The sequence below is a fragment of the Oncorhynchus gorbuscha genome, linkage group LG12 (assembly GCF_021184085.1).
Source record: "Oncorhynchus gorbuscha isolate QuinsamMale2020 ecotype Even-year linkage group LG12, OgorEven_v1.0, whole genome shotgun sequence".
Lineage (NCBI taxonomy): Eukaryota > Metazoa > Chordata > Actinopteri > Salmoniformes > Salmonidae > Oncorhynchus > Oncorhynchus gorbuscha.
In genome coordinates, this window is record NC_060184.1 from 47,973,053 (window position 1) to 47,993,811 (window position 20,759).

The 20,759-nt window shown below is 43.0% G+C and overlaps 1 pseudogene; it reads left to right on the top strand.

Moving 5' to 3' along the window:
- Nucleotides 1-10,784: 10,784 nt before the first annotated feature.
- The window catches only part of LOC123990385, a 30,450-nt pseudogene continuing 20,475 nt past the window's right edge, over nt 10,785-20,759 (top strand).

Here is a 20,759-nt window from a genome sequence, read left to right on the forward strand (position 1 = left end):
CATGCTCTACCAACTGAGCTACAGAAGGACCTCTATCTGTGGAGCAAAGAAATTCTATATCAAAATAATATATTCTCTTCACAGTAGTCACAGACTGTATCTGAGGCGTTCAGAGGTGCTGATCGACAACACAGTGGGGGAGTGCCCTTGGGGTTTTGCTGAGGTAAAAACTGATATCTGTTTTGACAGGTTGAAAACAGCTCCCCAGGGGTGGACCATGAGGGAAACTCGGGGGAGGAAACGTTATTTCTCTGAGAAGCCTTCTGGACACGCTCCACGTAAGCCTGTCACAAAGTTTCCATGTCATGCTGACGGTGGGCACCTTTTGAACCTTTAATTCTGTGAATTCCCTTCACACGAGGAACCCATCCCAATAGAGGTTTGAGGAAACAGACATTTATCTAAACATCTCACAAAATAGGCTATACTTGTAGAAGTACAAGAGAGAAGTCTATTGTACCTTCTCATTTGATGGCAATAACAGGAGGAGTTTAATGTCCAATTGGAGCAGAGGCGATTGTAAATGAATGGCAATCCATTAGCGCTTAGCTAACGGAAAACAATTTAATCACTTCAGATTAGCCGCCTGCCTTTACCTTCATTTCTCGCCGTTCTGTAATTGCTGTTAACGTGAGAATGGAACTACGCCAGGCATATAATTCTCCTAATGCGAAAAAGAGGGCTACAAGACATGGCTAATGAGACAAATGTGAAAAAGAATGTACACTGAACAAAAACATAAATGCAACATGTAAAGTATTGGTCCCATGTTTCATGAGCTGAAATACAAGATCCCATAAATGTTCTATACGCACAAAAAGCTTATTTGTTTACATCCGTGTTAGTGAGCATTTCTCCTTTGCCAAAATAATCCATCCACCTGACAGGTGTGGCATGTCAAGAAGCTAATTAAACAGCATGATCATTACAGAAGTGCAGCTTGTGCTGGGGACAATAAAAGGCCACTCTAAAATGTGCAGTTTAGTCACAACAATCCCACATATTTCTCAGGTTTTGAGTGCAGGAATGTAGGAATGTCCACCAAAGCGGTTGCCAGAGATGTGAATGTTCATTTCTCTACCATAAGCCACCTCCGCAGACCATGTGTAACCATGCCAGCCCAGGACCTCCACATCCGGCTTCTTCACTTGTGGGATCATCTGAGAACAGCTACACGGACAGCTGTTTAAATTGTGGGTTTGCACAACCAAAGAATTTCTGCACAAACTGTCATAAACCATCTCATGGAAGCTCATCTGCGTTGTCATCACCAGGGTCTTGATCTGACTGCAGTTTGTCGTCGTAACTGACTTCAGTGGGCAAAGAGAGGATAGTGCGTACGGCCCAGTACATCACCGGGGCCAAGCTTCCTGCCACCCAGGACCTTTATACCAGGTGGTGTCAGAGGAAGGCCCTGGAAATTGTCAAAGTTTCCAGCCACCCTAGTCAAAGACGGTTCTCTCTGCTACCGCACGGCAAGCAGTACCAGCACGCCAAGTCTAGGACCAAGAGGCTTCAAAACAGCTTCTACCCCCCAAGCCATAAGACTCCTGAACAGCTAATCAAATGGCTACCCAGACTATTTGCATTGCGACCTACATGTATGTATTACCTCAATTATCTCGACACCGGTGCCCCTGCACATTGACTCTGTGCCGGTATCCCTTGTATATAGCCCCGCTATTGTTATTTACTGTTACTCTATAATTATGTTCTTATCTCTTACTGTTTTGGGGGGGGGGGTATTTTCTTAAAACTGTTAGCATTTCACTGTAAGGTCTACAGATGATGTATTCGGCGCATGTGACAAATTCAATTTGATTTGATTTGCTCACCTTCGATGGCCACTGGCATGCTGGAGAACTGTGCTCTTCATGGATGAATCCCGGTTTCAACCATACCGGGCAAACAGCATGTCAGTATGGCATTGTGTGAGCAAGCGGTTTGCTGATGTCAACGTTGTGAACAGAGTACCCCATGGTGGTGGTGGGGTTATGGTATGGACAGGCATTTCTAATCCGAATGAGTGGTGGTTAGGGTGCTAAGTATTCTAGTTACTATGAGTGTAGTTTCCAAATGTATGTACGATAAAGTCACTCTTTGTCTCTCCCTCTCTTTATTTTCCCCCACCTCCTTTCCATTGTGTAATAAGCCGTCATATCGTGTCAGTATCTCATGTAAGTGTGTATGGTATTCTGTGTTATTATTTAGTTAGTTAATAAATAAATGATGAAATTAATTTGTGTCGTACTGAATATTCAAAAGGGCCAGGGTTCTTGCCGATCCACAGATTATGTGACGTTCAGAATGAGACTGAGGTAATAATTCATAATTGACTGTTAACTTCTCTAGGATAGGGGCAGCATTTGGAATTTTGGATGAAAAGCATGCCCAAATTCAACTGCATGCTACTCATCCCCAGAAGATAAGATATTATTAGTCGATTTGGATAGAAAACACTGAAGTTTCTAAAACTGTTTGAATCAAGTCTGTGAGTATAACAGAACTTATGTAGCAGGTGATACCCAGAGGACAAACCATTCAGAATTTTGGGGGCAATCCAGATTTCTAAGGGACTTGCTTGCAGTTCCTACTGATTTCACTGGATGTCACTGGTCTTTAGAAATTGGTTGAGGTTATTCCTTTGTGTAATGAAGAAGTACGGCCATCTTGAACGAGGGTCACTTCATGTGTACTGTTTGATAGAGAGGCGCATGACCAGAAAGCATGCTTCAGTTTGTTTTCTTCCTGTATTGAACACAAAACATCCCGTCTTCAAGTTTATCGATTATTTACTTTAAAATACACCTAAAGTTGTATTACAAAAGTAGTTTGAAATGTTTTGGCAAAGTTTATAGGTAACTTTTTAGATATTTTGTAGTCACGTTGCGCAAGTTGGAACCAGTGTTTTTTTGGATCAAGCGCGCCAAATAAATGGACAATTTGGAATTAATCGAACAAAAGGATCATTTGTGATGATTATGGGACATATTGGAGTGCCAACAGAAGAAGCTCGTCAAAGGTAAGGCATGATTTATATTTTTATTTCTGTGTTTTGTGTCGCGCCTGCAGGGTTGAAATATGTTTTCTCTCTTTTGTTTATGGAGGTGCTATCCTCAGATAATAGTTTGCTTTCGCCGAAAAGCCTTTTTGAAATCTGACATGTTGGCTGGATTGACAATACGTATAGCTTTAATTTGGTATCTTACGTGTGATTTCATGAAAGTTAGATTTTTATAAGAATTTATTTGAATTTGGCGCTCTGCATTTTCTCTGGCTTTTGGCCAAGTGGGACGCTACCGTCCAACATATCCCAGAGAGGTTAAGAGATATCTGTATATCTTTAGAGTTTAAGTTGGGAGATAGTTACTCATGAAACAACTTTTCCCGTGGTGCACCAAATTCCTAATTAGTTAATTGTTATATGATTTTTTTTAAATCGAGTAACAATTAAACAGTTTGATTCGATAAATAAGTCATCAGATTAATGATAGTCACTTCACGATAGTGTGTCCAAACTTTTGACTGGTACTGTACATTGACAGCATCAGAGAAGAGAGCGTATGTCATTGAGGGGTGGGTTTTTATTTACTGTGGATAACAGTAATTAGAGGAATCAAACTTGAACCTCTGGCGCATGTAGGTTAGTGTCTATGTTTAATCAAAAATCTTCTTGCTAATGATCAATTAGCCTCCAAAATGAGTCCGTTAATTCATTTTGAAACAGCTAATGAAGGGGGAAGTTTGTGCTTGCTCCCTTGCCTTACTTCATCAGTAGTGGAGTAGTACATGCAGGGATGGATGCATGCTGATTTAGGAGGGGCGGATGTATTGTAACCCACATTATTTCTACTTGCCTCGAAAAGGTTAATAGCACTAGGATGATGTATTCTCAGATTCCTACTGAGGGCGCACTCACACAACATGTTCAGGTCTCCAGTTCTCTAATGTTCTCCCTTGGTAGCCTGGTGACTAACGAATCTGTGTCATGGTGGAGCCGGAATGGAGTGTAGAGGGGTCGCAACTCATGTGTCTGTCCAATCAGCTGCTTCGCACAATTCAAAACGCAGGTGCAGGTTGTAGACACATGAAGAAATGTGTCATGCTTCGTTATACAACATTTTATGGGTGTGTGTTGCACACTAATTCATTGCTAATGAGTGGAATTAGGATTATTAATATTTTAACAATTTCCCCAAGTCAAACACCTCTGACTGAAAGCCCACATACACTATGTCTCTGTCCCAAATGGCACCATATTCCCTATTTTGTGCACTACTTTTGAACAGAGCCCTATGGACCCTTCCACTAGACCCTTGCACTAGATAGAGAATAGGGTGGAATTTTGTACCTGTTCATTCTCACATCAGGGGAGAGTAACAGCTGTGAGAAAATAATATTGACCACTGGCAGACATATGGAAATTATATAAGCATTTTTGGTTCCAGGTAGAACTCTTTTAGGATCCATGTAGAATCCTCTGTGGCAAGGGTTATACATGGAACCCAAAACGGTTCTACGTGGAACCAAAAGGGTTTTTTCAAAGGGTTCTCCTGTGGAGACAGCCGAATAACACTTTTTGGTTCTTGATAGCACCATTTTTTCTAAGAGGTTAAGGCTTAGTTGATTAATGGTGTAGCCAAGGTTTTTACCTCCCAGTAGATTCTACCTGCAGAGTTGGTGCTTGTTTGCACTTCTCTTATCTCTCCAGTTCAGAATTTTTTTATTTGCAGAATACAAATAGGGGCATGAATGCTGCTGTGTATAGCAGAATACAATAAATTGAGCAGCGTTCCAGGCAGCTTTCCCTTGATCAGAGAGTAAAAGTGCCAGAGGAGAATGGTGGGCCACTCCTATAGCTATCGTCTGCAGGTGCGAAGATTAATCAACCCGCTCAAATGATGTGCTCACTCAGCCTGCCATGAATAACTGGTCTACATTTCAAAAGGCACCCTATTCCCTTTTTAGTGCACTACGTTTAAACTGGGCCCATAGGGCTTTGGTAAAAAGTTGTGCATTATAATGTGCCATTTTGGGCTCATACCAGGAGTTAGTGGGGCAATGAATACCATCTCCGAAACAAACGGAATGGAAATGTAATGGGAACTCAGTCTCTCTTCCATGTTTTAATAGATTCAAATGAACAAGATGTCTAAAAAGGAGCTGGATGGAGAAATCTATTATGAAGACAAAAGAAGAGTCAACAGGACTTACATTTGGTTTGTTTTCCCCTTCTCCTAGTGTGGTCTTCTTGGCGCCCCTAAATATGCATTTTTTCCTGTGATTTGTTGTGTAATTGGTGCACCAGACACATTAATTTGTTTTCTTGCATCTGCTGAATGGAAATATTGTTTAACCAATGTGTTTGTCTGTACAGGTGTGCGTATGATGTGAGTTCTCTCTTGTAGGTATGATTTGGACGTTGTGTGTATGTTGTAGCCAGTCCTACCTGTTTTATGTCTCTCTTGTATGTGCTTGTATGGATTTGACCTCACTTTTGTATGCCGGCTGTATATACTATTGTGCACTTGTATTCATGTGCTTATTGTCTATGGACTCCCCATTATCTAACTGGCAAGGCATTAGAGAGAATGTTGGCATGCCAAATGGCAGCCTATTCCCTATATAGTTTAGGGAATATGGTTCAAGATGTCAGGAACAGAGGTCAAAAGTAGCTGTCCTAACATCCTTACCAGACTGGTTGCAAATTATAACAAAATTCAATCATATCTAGGTTTTAATGTGAACCAGACACTGGGAAAAGCAGATTGGTGTCATGACAAATGGGTGCAGTGGTTCCACCAGCCCTAGGGACCAACATTAGATGTATTTTTGATTTAAATCACTTACCATGGTGCAGCAGGTTGACCTCTCCCTTGCCTGTGAAGGGGAATTGATTCCCATTACAAATTCATAAACTGGATTAGAGAGGGAGGAAGAGAGAGGAAGGGGAAAGACGTATCTTGACTTAAATTCCAGAGGTTGGCCTAACGAGAGAGAATGTGGAGGAAACCTTTGTTGTGGCTTAATCCTCTGTTGATTTCATCAATTGCTTCACCTCAACGTTTTCCATTTTTAATCTACAGAAGAATACACTTGAAAGCACATTATGAATATTCATCTCTGCAGTGCAGATGCATTGGGGGAGAATGAAGGTAACCAACCCCCCAATCTATGCCAACCCTTCTGGACAGAATGCCTTGAAGTTAACAGCCATTATATGTTTTTGTATAGAAGATCAAATAATTAACATTATATAGTTCCCGTAAATATGAACACTGAATGCTTGTAAGAAAATGAATCCATTGATATAGTCTAACTTACTTTGCATGTAAATTAGCTCTTCGACTTGTTAGTGGTGGCAGGTAATGACTCTCCCTGATGATGTCAATGAATTATACTTAGATGAGTCACTTCCGCTACACTATGTTGCCATTCTGAGTTTCTTTCCGGAAAAGAGACAAAGAAGTATGATGTCAAGCTGTTTTGCTCTCATTGGTATTCTCTGAAAATGGCCAGAGATTGATTTCATGCCGCAATTCCATTAGTTCCCACACTAATGTTTTTTATTCATAATTAGATAGATGTATGTTGCATGTCCAAGAATTCCTGACATTCAAATGTCATTGTCCGTCTTATAGTCTATAATACTGATCCAGTCCAGAGTATCATAAGAGGCTACCCCCAGTCTACAACCTATATTTTACCTCTTTAAAGGGTGAATATGGAATTCAAACAACAACAAAGTGCAAAAATGGCTCCTTAATTGGCTGACAATTAGGCTTCATCATGTCGGAGCGGGTATAGGCTAGTTAAGGATCTGTAATACAATGGGGGATGAGAGATTTCGACCAGACATGATGAGATAATGAAAGAACATTAACGGGTGGATGTTAAACTGGCCAGGGTATATTGCTACTAATACAGATCAATAGACCCATGATATCTCTCATGCTTCCCCAAATACCACGCTATTCCCTATATAGCGCACTACTTTTGCACAGAGCTCGAGTCAAAGGTAGTTCACTAAATAGAGGAATATGGGGCCATTTGGGATGCTGTCTTTGCCTTGATCCATTTCTCCCTGGGCTAAATTCTATCGAGCTGTTGACCGTCCCTCTTGTAGCGGCTTGCCACGTACACCTGAATGATATCCTTTAGTTATTGATTCATGTGAAATGAAATTATGTTTGAACATACATTTGTAAACTGCGAGTGGGCCTGTCAGACAGAACTAATGGTCCTCGTGTTTGTAGTTCATATTTCCGTGCAGAGATCATCGCTATCCTGTGTTGTTACAAAGCCCTTTGAATTATAATTGGTTTGTGGTCAATTTCCTTATCTGGACCCCACAATGTAAATTGTACTCCCTTAATTATGAGCAAGGCGCCAGCCGTCTTTCAATTGCATACAAATACATCGTATGCAAATGACTAGAGCTTGTTAAACATGCTGTTGAATATGTTGAGAGGGAACTGTTTGATTACTTACATTCTGTAATACTTTTATTACAGCCTCGGGGACAAAAAAAAAGATTTATTCCCCAGACTCGGGTGCACACAGACACACACAAACAAACACACACATGCCATTGAGTAACAGTCATTAAAGCCAATCGAGGAACACCAGCTAGAACACACGCTCACTGTCAATCTAAGTACACTGTGATTCGTGAAGCATTACCCTTTGTCGTGATTATGCTTTCCTCTTGTGTGATGGTGGACTAGCCTGAGTATCAGAACACCCTTCCTGACGACTGCGGAGGCCTCTGTGCCCGCTGGCCTGTTCTCTGCTGTCTCTGTGTGTGGCCAGGATACTTTATGGATGTTGTGTCCCCAAAGACTGGTTGTGTGACTTTGATGATGACTGTGGGGATGGCAGCGACAAGGGAGACTGTGAGCACACAGCCAGTGAATTCCCCTTACACGGATAAAACGCATGAATTTCACGTGACATAAATGTGATGACATAGGGATGCGACATTTCTTACATGTCATTCCATGACACCACACGTGACACCATTTGAACGATTTCAGATGGAGACTGCAAATTCAATTTGTACGTGAATGTTTTCACATGTGAAAATGCTATATCACATGTGAATTTTTTTTTTTTAAATTACGTGAAATTGCAAATTACATTTTAGCAACGGAAGTTTTTGCCATGTGAATATCCAATTCCACATGAGGCTTAAACTAAAAAAAAATGATTTTCACATGAGGAGAATAAAAATGTTGTTCTCACGTGTGAAAAGGTGGTGTTAACTCTAAATTGAATGCATGCAAACATTTATTTTCACATGTGAACATTTCAGCTCGATGTGAAAAGTTAGGACAAGAGGAATACCTATGTGAGAATGCTGTTCATCGACTACAGCTCGGCATTCAACACCATAGTACCCTCCAAGCTCGTCATCAAGGGTCTCGACCCCGCCCTGTGCAACTGGGTACTGGACTTCCTGACGGGCCGCCCCCAGGTGGTGAGGGTAGGCAACAACATCTCCTCCCCGCTGATCCTCAACACGGGGGCCCCACAAGGGTGCGTTCTGAGCCCTCTCCTGTACTCCCTGTTCACCCACGACTGCGTGGCCACGCACGCCTCCAACTCAATCATCAAGTTTGCGGACGACACAACAGTGGTAGGCTTGATTACCAACAACAACGAGACGGCCTACAGGGAGGAGGTGAGGGCCCTCGGAGTGTGGTGTCAGGAAAATAACCTCACACTCAACGTCAACAAAACTAAGGAGATGATTGTGGACTTCAGGAAACAGCAGAGGGAACACCCCCCTATCCACATCGATGGAACAGTAGTGGAGAGGGTAGCTAGTTTTAAGTTCCTCGGCATACACATCACAGACAAACTGAATTGGTCCACTCACACTGACAGCGTCGTGAAGAAGGCGCAGCAGCGCCTATTCAACCTCAGGAGGCTGAAGAAATTCGGCTTGTCACCAAAAGCACTCACAAACTTCTACAGATGCACAATCGAGAGCATCCTGGCGGGCTGTATCACCGCCTGGTACGGCAACTGCTCCGCCCTCAACCGTAAGGCTCTCCAGAGGGTAGTGAGGACTGCACAACGCATCACCGGGGGCAAACTACCTGCCCTCCAAGACACCTACACCACCCGTTGTTACAGGAAGGCCATAAAGATCATCAAGGACATCAACCACCCGAACCACTGCCTGTTCACCCCGCTATCATCCTTGAAGGCGAGGTCAGTACAGGTGCATCAAAGCTGGGACCGAGAGACTGAAAAACAGCTTCTATCTCAAGGCCATCAGACTGTTAAACAGCCACCACTAACATTGAGTGGCTGCTGCCAACACACTGTCATTGACACTGACCCAACTCCAGCCATTTTAGTAATGGGAATTGATGGGAAATGATGTAAATATATCACTAGCCACTTTATACAATGCTACCTTATATAATGTTACTTACCCTACATTATTCATCTCATATGCATATGTATATACTGTACTCTACATCATCGACTGCATCCTTATGTAACACATGTATCACTAGCCACTTTAACTATGCCACTTTGTTTACTTTGTCTACACACTCATCTCATATGTATATACTGTACTCGATACCATCTACTGTATGCTGCTCTGTACCATCACTCATTCATATATCCTTATGTACATGTTCCTTATCCCCTTACACTGTGTATAAGACAGTAGTTTTGGAATTGTTAGTTAGATTACTTGTTGGTTATCACTGCATTGTCGGTACTAGAAGCACAAGCATTTCGCTACACTCGCATTTAACATCTGCTAACCATGTGTATGTGACAAATAAAATTAGATTTGATTTGATTTAAGGGAAATAATGAACTGTTACGGGCGTTTTAAGGAAAGTGGTACACTGTTCAGCTAAAATAGTGTAAAAATCTTTAATGAATAACAATATGAATTTATATTCTTATATTCCTTTCAATATGACCCCACCTGGGATTGGAACTCACAACCTCTGTATTTGGGATACCCTGATCATTCAGCTGCGCTACAAAGTTAGTGGTATTTTCAGATGTCCCATACAGATTCCTTACCTCTAATACATCTCTGCATCGAGGAAAAGAGTGCTATCTGCACTGCTATCAGTTAATCGGACTATTCTCTCATCATTGATTTAATTGACATATTTCAGCAATTTGAGGGTTAAGGTAATATAGTGTAGTTGTCCAATTTTGGTGGGATTTGAGTGGTTGGGAATCCCGCTCATTGCTCATGGAGCGGTGCTTGCGCTGTGCTCCATGTCCTTTCCAACTGCTCCGTTAAAAACCCCTCCACACTCTCAGGAAAAAAAACTGCCACTCCATTCAAATTTAATTTAACCAACACCCATCTATTTTTGTGACTACCTGGCTATATTATTTATATTATTGCAAGGCTATAGCCAACAAAGAAATACATTGTGAAGCATATGTGAGTGCGACCCAATAGGCTGGTAGGTTCTCGCGTATACTCCCTCTCTGGCCTCTAGGTCACCAGGCTGCATGTTATGGCGCACACCTGTCTCCATCTTTACGCACACCAGCACGTCATCAAACTCACCTGGACTCCATCACCTCCCTGATTACCTTCCCTATATATGTCACTCCCTTTGGTTCCTTCCTCAGGCGTTATTGTTTCAGTTTCCTGTCTATGCGGTGTATTATGTTTCATTTATTAATTAAATTATTCACTCCCTGAACTTGCTTCCCGAGTCCCAGCACAGACGTTACAGACGCCTCACCTAAGGGAAGCATCAGGGAGTGTTTTTGTGTTGGAAGTGATGTCGGGTCCGGGTGGCAGTACTGGAGCTAACGGCCTCATCAGGCTCTCACGCTTCAGCCGGTTCGTCTGGTTTCTGTGCCTCAGCGACAGTGAGCGGCCCGCTCCTGATCCCCGGGATCGTCCCTGTTCTGGGCGTCCTGCGGCTGGAGGTGCGTGTTTCGTATTATGTTTAATTTATTAATTAAATTATTCACTCCCTGAACTTGCTTCCCGACTGCCAGCACAGATGTTACTGTAGGGACAAAGGGCTCAGCATTTAAACAATATTTTGTTGTATTGAAGTCCATAAATTGCACATACATTACCGTTCAAAAGTTTGGGGTCACTTAGAAATGTCCCTTGTTTTTTAAAGAAAATCACATTTTGAAATACAGTATAGACATTGTTAAAGAGGACAAGCAAGAGGACAAGTACATTAGTGTCTAGTTTGAGAAACGGACGCCTCAAGTCCTCAACTGGTAATTCATTAAATAGTACCCCCAAAACATCAGTCTCAACAGTGAAGAGGCAACTCCAAGATGCTCTGTCCAGTATCTTTGTTCTTTTGCCCATCTTAATTGTTTATTTTTATTGGTCAGTCTGAGATGGCTTTTTCTTTGCAACTCTGCCTAAGAAGGCAAGCATCCCGGAGTCTCCTCTTCACTGTTGAGACTGGTGTTTTCCGGGTACTATTTAATGATAGAACAAGGACATTTCTAAGTGACCCCAAACTTATGAACGGTAGTGTAGGCTGTGACTTATTAGAATGAAATACAAATTAAACGAAAAATGACTTAGAATTTTCTTTTTTAGAAACATGAGTTTGGTCAGTCTGTGGCTTCTTAGATAGCTGGTCAGAGGCGGAGAATACCCTCTCCACACTTGCAGAGCCACTGGGGATGCTAAACACCCTTTTGGCCACTATTGCCAGGTTGGGCAGAGATGCAGAGTTCTTATTTTATTTTAATATATAGGCCTAAAGGGTTTTCGGCAAAATAACCCAATCAAAACGGGAAGCTTCTTGAACGTGGGAATATGCCAGGCCTATTGTATAGATAATATAACAAAAGTAAACAAAACATTTAAGAGATCAACTGTATAAACCAAAAAGTCTGAAGTTTACATACACTTAGGTTGGAGTCATTAAAACTCGTTTTTCATCCACTCAACAAGAAATGTGTGAACAAACTATAGTTTTGGCAAGTCCAATAGCACCTCTACTTTGTGCATGACACAAGTAATTTTCCAACAATTGTTTACACACAGACTATTTCACTTATATGTCACTTTATCACAATTCCTGTCGGTCAGAAGTTTACATACACTAAGTTGAATGTGCCTTTAAACAGCTTGGAACATTCCAGAAAATGATGTCATGGCTTTAGAAGCTTCTGATAGTCTAATTGACATAATTTGAGTCAATTGGAGGTGTACCCGTGGATGTATTTCAAGGCCTAGCTTCAAACTCCATGCCTCTTTTCATGGGAAAATCAAAATAAATCAGCCAAGACCTCAGAAAAGCAATTGTAGACCTTCACACATCTGGTTCATCCTCGGGAGCAATTTCCAAATGCCTGAAGGTACCGTGTTCATCTGTGCAAACAATGAAGGAAACGGGTACAAACGTATCTATATCCACAGTAAAACGAGTCCTAAATTGACATAACCTGAAGGCCGCTCAGCAAGGAAGAAGCCACTGCTCCAAAACTGTCATTAAAAAGCCAGACTATGGTTTGCAACTGCACATGGGACAAAGATTGTACTTTTTGAAGAAATGTTCTCTGGTCTGATGAAACAAAAATATAACTTTTGGCCATAATGACCATCGTTATGATTGGAGGATAAGGGGAGGCTTGCAAGCCGAAGAACACCATCCCAACCGTGAAGCACAGGGGTGGCAGCATCATGTTGTGGGGGTACTTTGCTGCAGGAGGGACTGATGCACTTCACAATATATATGGTATTATGACGAAAATTATGTGGCTATATTGAAGCAACATCTCAAGACCTCGGTCAAGAAGTTAAAACTTGGTCGCAAATGGGTCTTCCAAATGGACAATGACCCCAAGCATACTTCCAAAGTTGTGGCAAAATGGCTTGAGGACAACAAAGTCAAGATATTGGAGTGGCCGTCACAAAGCAGAACTGAAAAAGCGTGCGCGAGCAAGGAGGCCTACAAACCTGACTCAGTTACACAAGCTCTGCCAGAAGGAATGGGCCAAAAATCACCCAATTTATTGTGGGAAGCTTGTGGAAGGCTACCCAAAATGTTTTACCCAAGTAAAATAATTTAAAGGCAACGCTACCAAATATTAATTGAGTGTATGTAAACTTCTGACCCACTGGGAATGTGATAAAAGAAACAAAAGTTGAAATATATTACTCTCTACTATTATTCTGACTTTTCAGTCTTAAAGTAAAGTGGTGATCCCAACTGACCTAAGACAGAGAATTTCTTACAAGGATTAAATGTCAGGAATTGTGTAATCAGTCCTTGACACAAACATGGTGGTGTAGCAGGAAGCTCAGAATGCTGTCAAGCAAGAGGTTGTGAGTTCAAATCCCAGGTGAGGACATGTTGCACTATAAGTATTTAAATTGAAGAGACTGTAACAACCACTTTGTTTGCAGTGAATCTTCATGTGACATATCATCACCTGAGAAGTGTTCAATTTTAGGTGTTTTTTCTGTAAGGGTCTTAATCATTTGTCCTTTGTTGATTACAGAATACTTTTGATTTATTAAAGATGAAGAATAATCTGTCTCGATTATTGACCTATGTTGAGATGCCGCTATGTGAATTTTAAATAGTGTGAATAGATGAAAGTTAGATTTTAGCTTCAGTCATTTCTGGTTGTTGTATGCATTAATAACGTGCAGTATCTGCTCAAGTAGCCTTCACCTTTGAGTGTACATAAATAAGAGATACTGTCCTAACGTTAGAACACACTTCAAACAACTAAGCATATTGAAAATCAATTCCATTTGCCTGATTTTACATCTAAATTGAGCACTGCAGAAGAGAACATGGCTCTCTGTCAAAAATATTATATTGACCATATATTGTGTTCCCTACAGGTTATAGAAAAGTGCTGAAACACCAGCCTGACCTACCCAATGGCTATGGAACATTTCTCCTGTAGGTTTCCTCCCCTTCTATGTCAAAGATAATAAAACACTATAGTAAGTACAACAGTAACGTCTGCAAAAACACTACAGTAAAAACGACTGAATAGTAAGTACCACATTATAGTACAGTACTCAAAAACAATACAGTAAATACTACCGTATACCGCAATTATAGTGCACAATTTTTTACCAGAGCTCTATGGGCTATCTAATACACTAGGCAGGGGATAGGTTGCCATTTGGGACGCACAGGTACTGGGTACACTCGGTGTGGCTTCAAGCAGGGGTTCTGTGACCTGTTTCCCAGCACTGAAACACACTCAGGATGAACCAGATGAACAGAATTCAACATTACTGGACTCAAACAAGACTACGCCAACAACCAATCAGGCACCGCAATGACGAGTTCAGATTCTAAGAACCTACTTTGGAAAATTATATGGGCTGTCCTTGAACATGATGCAAATATTTGCCTAGTCAAAATACACAAGCGCTGAAGAACATTGGACATTTGATAAGATTCTGTCTCGTTTTTTAAAACCATTTTTCTACCTTTCTCTCCCACCTCCAGCTCATTACTTGTTTCTGTTGCCTGTGTGAGGAGGCCGCCCAGGCTTACTTAAAGAGTCCTGTGTTCCTACCCTGAAAGAGGTGCTGGGTAAAACAAACCTTTGCTTGAATACTCAATCAATCCTGCCATTATCCAAGATGGCGTAGCAGTCAGACGTCTTTTGTCCTCGTCATGTCCCGTGTATATATCTTCTCTTTTTTTCTTCACATATATTTTTCTTAACCTCAACTTCAACATACACTCCTGCAATCCACCTCACCCAATGTGGTATGGATCTGCTATTTTCTTAACTTTTGAACCGGATCCCCCAACAGAAGCTAGCCAGCTAACACTCTACTAGCTAGTAGTCAGCTAGCCACTGCTCGCTGTCATCAGCTACCTTTAGCGTGGACAACTCTCGCCAGTCTGTACAGCGTGACTCAAACCAGAGCAAATCTGACTTATTTTTCTCCGGATTCCTAGCGCAAGCTCTGAACATTTTCACCTGGCTCATCGCAGCTAACTAGCTGCTATCCAAGTGGCCGATCCTGGCTATGGTCTCTGTCCCGAAGCAAGAACCAATTAGCCTGGAACTAGCCTTTGCTAGGCCCATCTCCCGGCTAGCCGATGAGGTCCATCAGCCACTCCTTGGGCTACAATACTATTTTGCCAAATATCCTGGGCCCCTTTTACTGCCGACACAGAGCCCCGCCGACCCATCACGACTGGACTACCGACGTAATTCGCCTGAGTTTTTTTTTCAATTGGCTCCTCCGTCACGACGTCCCTGAATGCAGATCTGCTAGCCTGCTAGACGCTATCTGTCTAGATCATATCGGACTGATAGCTGAAGAGACCATCGGACAAATTCATTGCCTGATCATAAGTAGGATCACTACTTTATTTTAAGAATGTGAAATGTCAGAATAATAGTAGAGTGATTTATCAAATCAAATCAAATCAAATTTATTTATATAGCCCTTCGTACATCAGCTGATATCTCAAAGTGCTGTACAGAAACCCAGCCTAAAACCCCAAACAGCAAGCAATGCAGGTGTAGAAGCACGGGGGCTAGGAAAAACTCCCTAGAAAGGCTAAAACCTAGGAAGAAACCTAGAGAGGAACCAGGCTATGTGGGGTGGCCAGTCCTCTTCTGGCTGTGCCGGGTGGAGATTATAACAGAACATGGACAAGATGTTCAAATGTTCATAAATGACCAGTATGGTCGACTAATAATAAGGTACAACAGTTGAAACTGGAGCAGCAGCACGGTCAGGTGGAAGTTGAAACTGGAGCAGCAGCACGGCCAGGTGAACTGGGGACAGCAAGGAGTCATCATGTCAGGTAGTCCTGGGGCATGGTCATAGGGCTCAGGTCCTCCGAGAGAGAGAGAGAAAGAAAGAGAGAAGGAGAGAATTAGAGAACGCACACTTAGATTCACACAGGACACCAAATAGGACAGGAGAAGTACCACAGATATAACAAACTGACCCTAGCCCCCCGACACATAAACTACTGCAGCATAAATACTGGAGGCTGAGACAGGAGTGGTCAGGAGACTCTGTGGCCCCATCTGAGGAGACCCCCGGACAGGGCCAAACAGGAAGGATATAACCCCACCCACTTTGCCAAAGCACAGCCCCCACACCACTAGAGGGATATCTTCAACCACCAACTTACCATCCTGAGACAAGGCCGAGTATAGCCCACAAAGATCTCTGCCATGGCACAACCCAAGGCGGGGCGCCAACCCAGACAGGATGACCACATCAGTGAATCAACCCACTCAGGTGATGCACCCCTTCCAGGGACGTCATGAGAGCGCCCCAGTAGGCCAGTTACTCAGCCCCTGTAATAGCGTTAGAGGCAGAGAATCCCAGTGGAAAGAGGGGAACCGGCCAGGCAGAGACAGCAAGGGCGGTTCGTTGCTCCAGAGCCTTTCTGTTCACCTTCCCACTCCTGGGCCAGACTACACTCAATCATATGACCCACTGAAGAGATGAGTATTCAGTAAAGACTTAAAGGTTGAGACCGAGTTTGCGTCTCTGACATGGGTAGGCAGACCGTTCCATAAAAATGGAGCTCTATAGGAGAAAGCCCTGCCTTCAGCTGTTTGCTTAGAAATTCTAGGGACAATTAGGAGGCCTGCGTCTTGTGACCGTAGCGTACGTGTAGGTATGTACGGCAGGACCAAATCAGAAAGATGGGTAGGAGCAAGCCCATGTAGTGCTTTGTAGGTTAGCAGTAAAACCTTGCAATCAGCCCTTGCTTTGACAGGAAGCCAGTGTAGAGAGGCTAGCACTGGAGTAATATCAGGATTCTAGCAGCCGTATTTAGCACTAACTGAAGTTTATTTAGTGCTTTATCCGGGTATCCGGAAAGTAGATCATTGCAGTAGTCTAACCTAGAAGTGACAAAAGCATGGATTCATTTTTCTGCATCATTTTTGGACAGAAAGTTTCTGATTTTTGCAATGTTACGTAGATGGAAAAAAGCTGTCCTTGAATTTATTTCAACTTTTAATTCTTTCATCACATTCCCAGTGGGTCAGATGTTTACATACCCTCATTTGGTAGCATTGCCTTTAAATTGTTTAACTTGGGCCAAACATTTCAGGTAGCCTTCCACAAGCTTCCCACAATAAGTTGGGTGAATTTTGGCCCATTTCTCCTGACAGAGCTGGTGTAACTGAGTCAGGTTTGTAGGCATCCTTGCTCTCCCACGCTGTTGCAGTTCTGCCCACAAATGTTCTATAGGATTGAGGTCAGTGCTTTGTGATGGCCACTCCAATACCATGACTTTGTTTTCCTTAAGCCATTTTGCTACAACTTTGGAAGTATTTGTACATTTGGAAGACCCATTTGTGACCAAGCTCTAACTTCCTGACTGATGTCTTGAGTGTTGAGTGTGATTGAGAGTGCATCATCTGTGGAACTGTTGGTGCGGTATGCGAGGGTATAGGGTATCTGGGAGGATGCTGTTGATGTGCCTTTCAAAGCTGTTGATCTGCATTTCAAAGCACTTCATGGCTACCGACATGAGTGCTACGAGGCGGTAATCATTTAGACAGGTTACCTTCGCTTCCTTGGATACAGGGACTATGGTGGTCTGCTTGAAACATGTAGGTATTACAGACTCAGTCAGGGAGAGGTTGAAAATGTTAGTGAAGACACTAGCCAGTTGGTTCGCGCATGCTTTGAGTACACGTCCAGGTAATCCGTCTGGCCCTGCAGCCTTGTGAATGTTGACTTGTTTTAAGGTCTTGCTCACATCGGCTACCGAGAGCGTTATCACACAGTCGTCCAGAACAGCTGGTCCTCTCAAGCATGCTTCAGTGTTGTTTGCCTCAAAGCGAGCATAAAAGCTTGTCTGGTGGGCTCGCCTCACTGATCAGCTCTCGGCCCAGTTTTCTTTTGTAGTTTGGAATAGTTTTCAAGCCCTGCCACATCCGACGAACCGGTGTAGTAGGATTCAATCTTAATCCTGTATTGACGCTTTGCTTGTTTGGTGGTTCGTCTGAGGGCATGGTGGGATTTCTTATAAGCATCCTGATTAGTGTCCCGCTCCTTGAAGCGGTAGGTCTAACCTTTAGTTCTATGCAGATGCTGCATGTAATCCATGGCTTCTGATTGGGATGTGTACGTAAGGTCACTTTTGGGACGTCGTTGTCGATGCACTTATTGAGGAAGCCAATGACTGAGGTGGTATACTCCTCAATGCCATTTGATGAATCCCGGAATATATTCCAGTCTGTGCTAGCACAACAGTCCTGTAGCGTAGCATCCGCGTCATCTGACCACTTCCATATTGAGCGAGTCACTGGTACTTTCTGCTTTAATTTTTGCTTGTAAGAAAGAATCAGGAGGATATAATTATGGTCAGATTTGCCAAATGGTAGGCGGGGGAGAGCTTTGTATGCATCTCTGTGTGTGGAGTAAAGGTGGTTTCCCCTCTGGTTGCACATGTGACATGCTGGTAGAAATGAGGTAAAACCGATTTAAGTTTGCCTGCATTAAAGTCCCCGGCCACTAGGAGCGGCACTTCTGGATGAGCATTTTCTTGTTTGCTTTTGGCCTTATACAGCTGGTTGAGTGTGTTCTTAGTAAAATAGAAGGCTATGAATAATATAGATGAGAACTCTCTTGGTAGATAATGTGGTCTGCAGCTTATGATAAGGTACTCTACCTCAGGCAAGAAATACCTTGAGACTTCTTTAATATTAGACATCACGCACCAGCTTTTATTAATAAACATACACCCCCCCACCCCTCATCTTACCAGATGTAGCTTCTCTTTCCTGCCGGTACATGGAAAATCCCGCCAGCTCTATATTATCCATGTTGTCGTTCAGCCACGACTCAGTGAAACATAACATATTAAAGTTTTTAATGTCCCGTTGGTAGTATAATCTTGATCATAGGTCATCCATTTTGTCTTCCAATGATTGTATATTGGCCAATAGAACGGATGGCAGTGGGAGTTTACTCACTTGCCTACGAATTCTCAGAATTCCCGACCTCTTTTCTCCATGCAAATTACGCAGATTTTGGCCTGTTCCCGAGAAAGAAGTATATCCTTTGTGTCGAACAAATGTCGAGATTATTCTTCCAGTTCGAGTTGAGTAATAGCTGTTCTGATGTCCAGAAGTTATTTTTGGTCACAAGAGACTGTAGTAGCAACATTATGTACAAATAAGTTTAAAAAATAAGTTACAAACAATGTGAAAAAAATAACAAAATAGCACAGTTGTTTAGGAGCATGTAAAACGTCAGCTGTCATTCTACCTAGTGATGCATGTCCACACAGTCGTTGGTGAACAGGGAGAGCAGGAGGGAACTAAGCACACACCCCTGTGGGGCCCATGTTAAGGGTCAGCGTGGCGGACGTGATGTCTATTCTCAGCACCTGGGGTCGGCCCGTCAGGAAGTCCAGGAGTGTATGGTGTAGTCAATGAACAGCACTCTCACATATGTGCTCCTCTTATCTAGGTGGGTGAGGGCAGTGTGGAGAGCAATTGAGATTGCGTCGTCTATAGATCTGTTGGGGCGCTATTGGAGTGGGTCTACGGTGGCTGTGATGGAAGAGTTGATGTGTGCCATAACCAGCCTCTCAAAGCACTTCATGATTACAGAAATGGTAGTTGTTGTGGCCTGATTCCTTGGAGTTCTTAGGAACAGGAAAGCTTGTGGTCATCTTAAAACATGATGGCATTACAGAGGTTATAAATGACCGTGAATATGCCTGTGTAACGGATGTGAAATGGTTAGCTAGTTAGCGGTGTTTGCGCTAAATAACGTTTCAATCGGTGATGTCACTTGCTCTGAGACCTTGAAGTAGTAGTTCCCCTTGCTCTGCAAGGGCCGCGGCTTTTGTCGAGAGATGGGTAACGATGCTTCGAGGGTGACTGTTGTTGATGTGTGCAGAGGGTCCCTGGTTCGCGCCCGGGTATGGACGAGGGGACGGTTTAAAGTTATACGGTTACATTGATGCTGTTGACCTGGATCACTGGTTGCTGCGGAAAAGGAGGAGGTCAAAAGGGGGGTGAGTGTAACGGATGTGAAATGGCTAGCTAGTTAGTGGTGTTCGCGCTAAATACTTCGTGGGTGACTGCTGTTGATGTGTGCAGAGGGTCCCTGGTTCGCGCCCGGGTATGGGCAGGGGACGGTCTAAAGTTATACTGTTCCACCTGCCAGCTGTCCTAAGCATGCTCTGAGAACACGCCCTGGAATACCATCAGGGCCTGCGGTCTTACAGGTGTTGAACTGATGAAAGATCCTTGTCGCCTCGGCGAGCGAGATCACCCAATCATTTGGGTCGGTGACGGCTCTCACACCCAGCTCGATGTTGTTGTTCTCAAAGTGTGTATAAAGTGCATTTGTCTTGTAAAGAGGCATTGTTGGGCAGATCACAGTTGGTTCTTCCTCGTATTGCGTAATGGACTGTAGCCCCTGCCAGATCGGCGCCTGTGTATTATGATTCTGTGATTGTGGAGGTGTGTTGATGGAAGTTGGTTGTCACGTATCTTAGTGATGCCAAATTAAAAATCACTGGCAACCAGAAAGGCAGCCACTGGGTGTAGGTTTTCCTGCTTGTTTATAACCCTGTATAGTTTGTTAAGTGCCAGCTTGTTATTTTAATTGTTCTGAGGTGGAGTATATACAGCAGTCACGAATACAGCTAAAAACTACCTGGCGAAGTTTGACCATCAGGTTTTCCAAGACGTGCTGGAATTAGCACACAACATGGAGTTGATGAAGAGGCACCCTCGATTTCCATGACTCCATTGTACTATCCTCCCGGTGAATGGAGAATCCA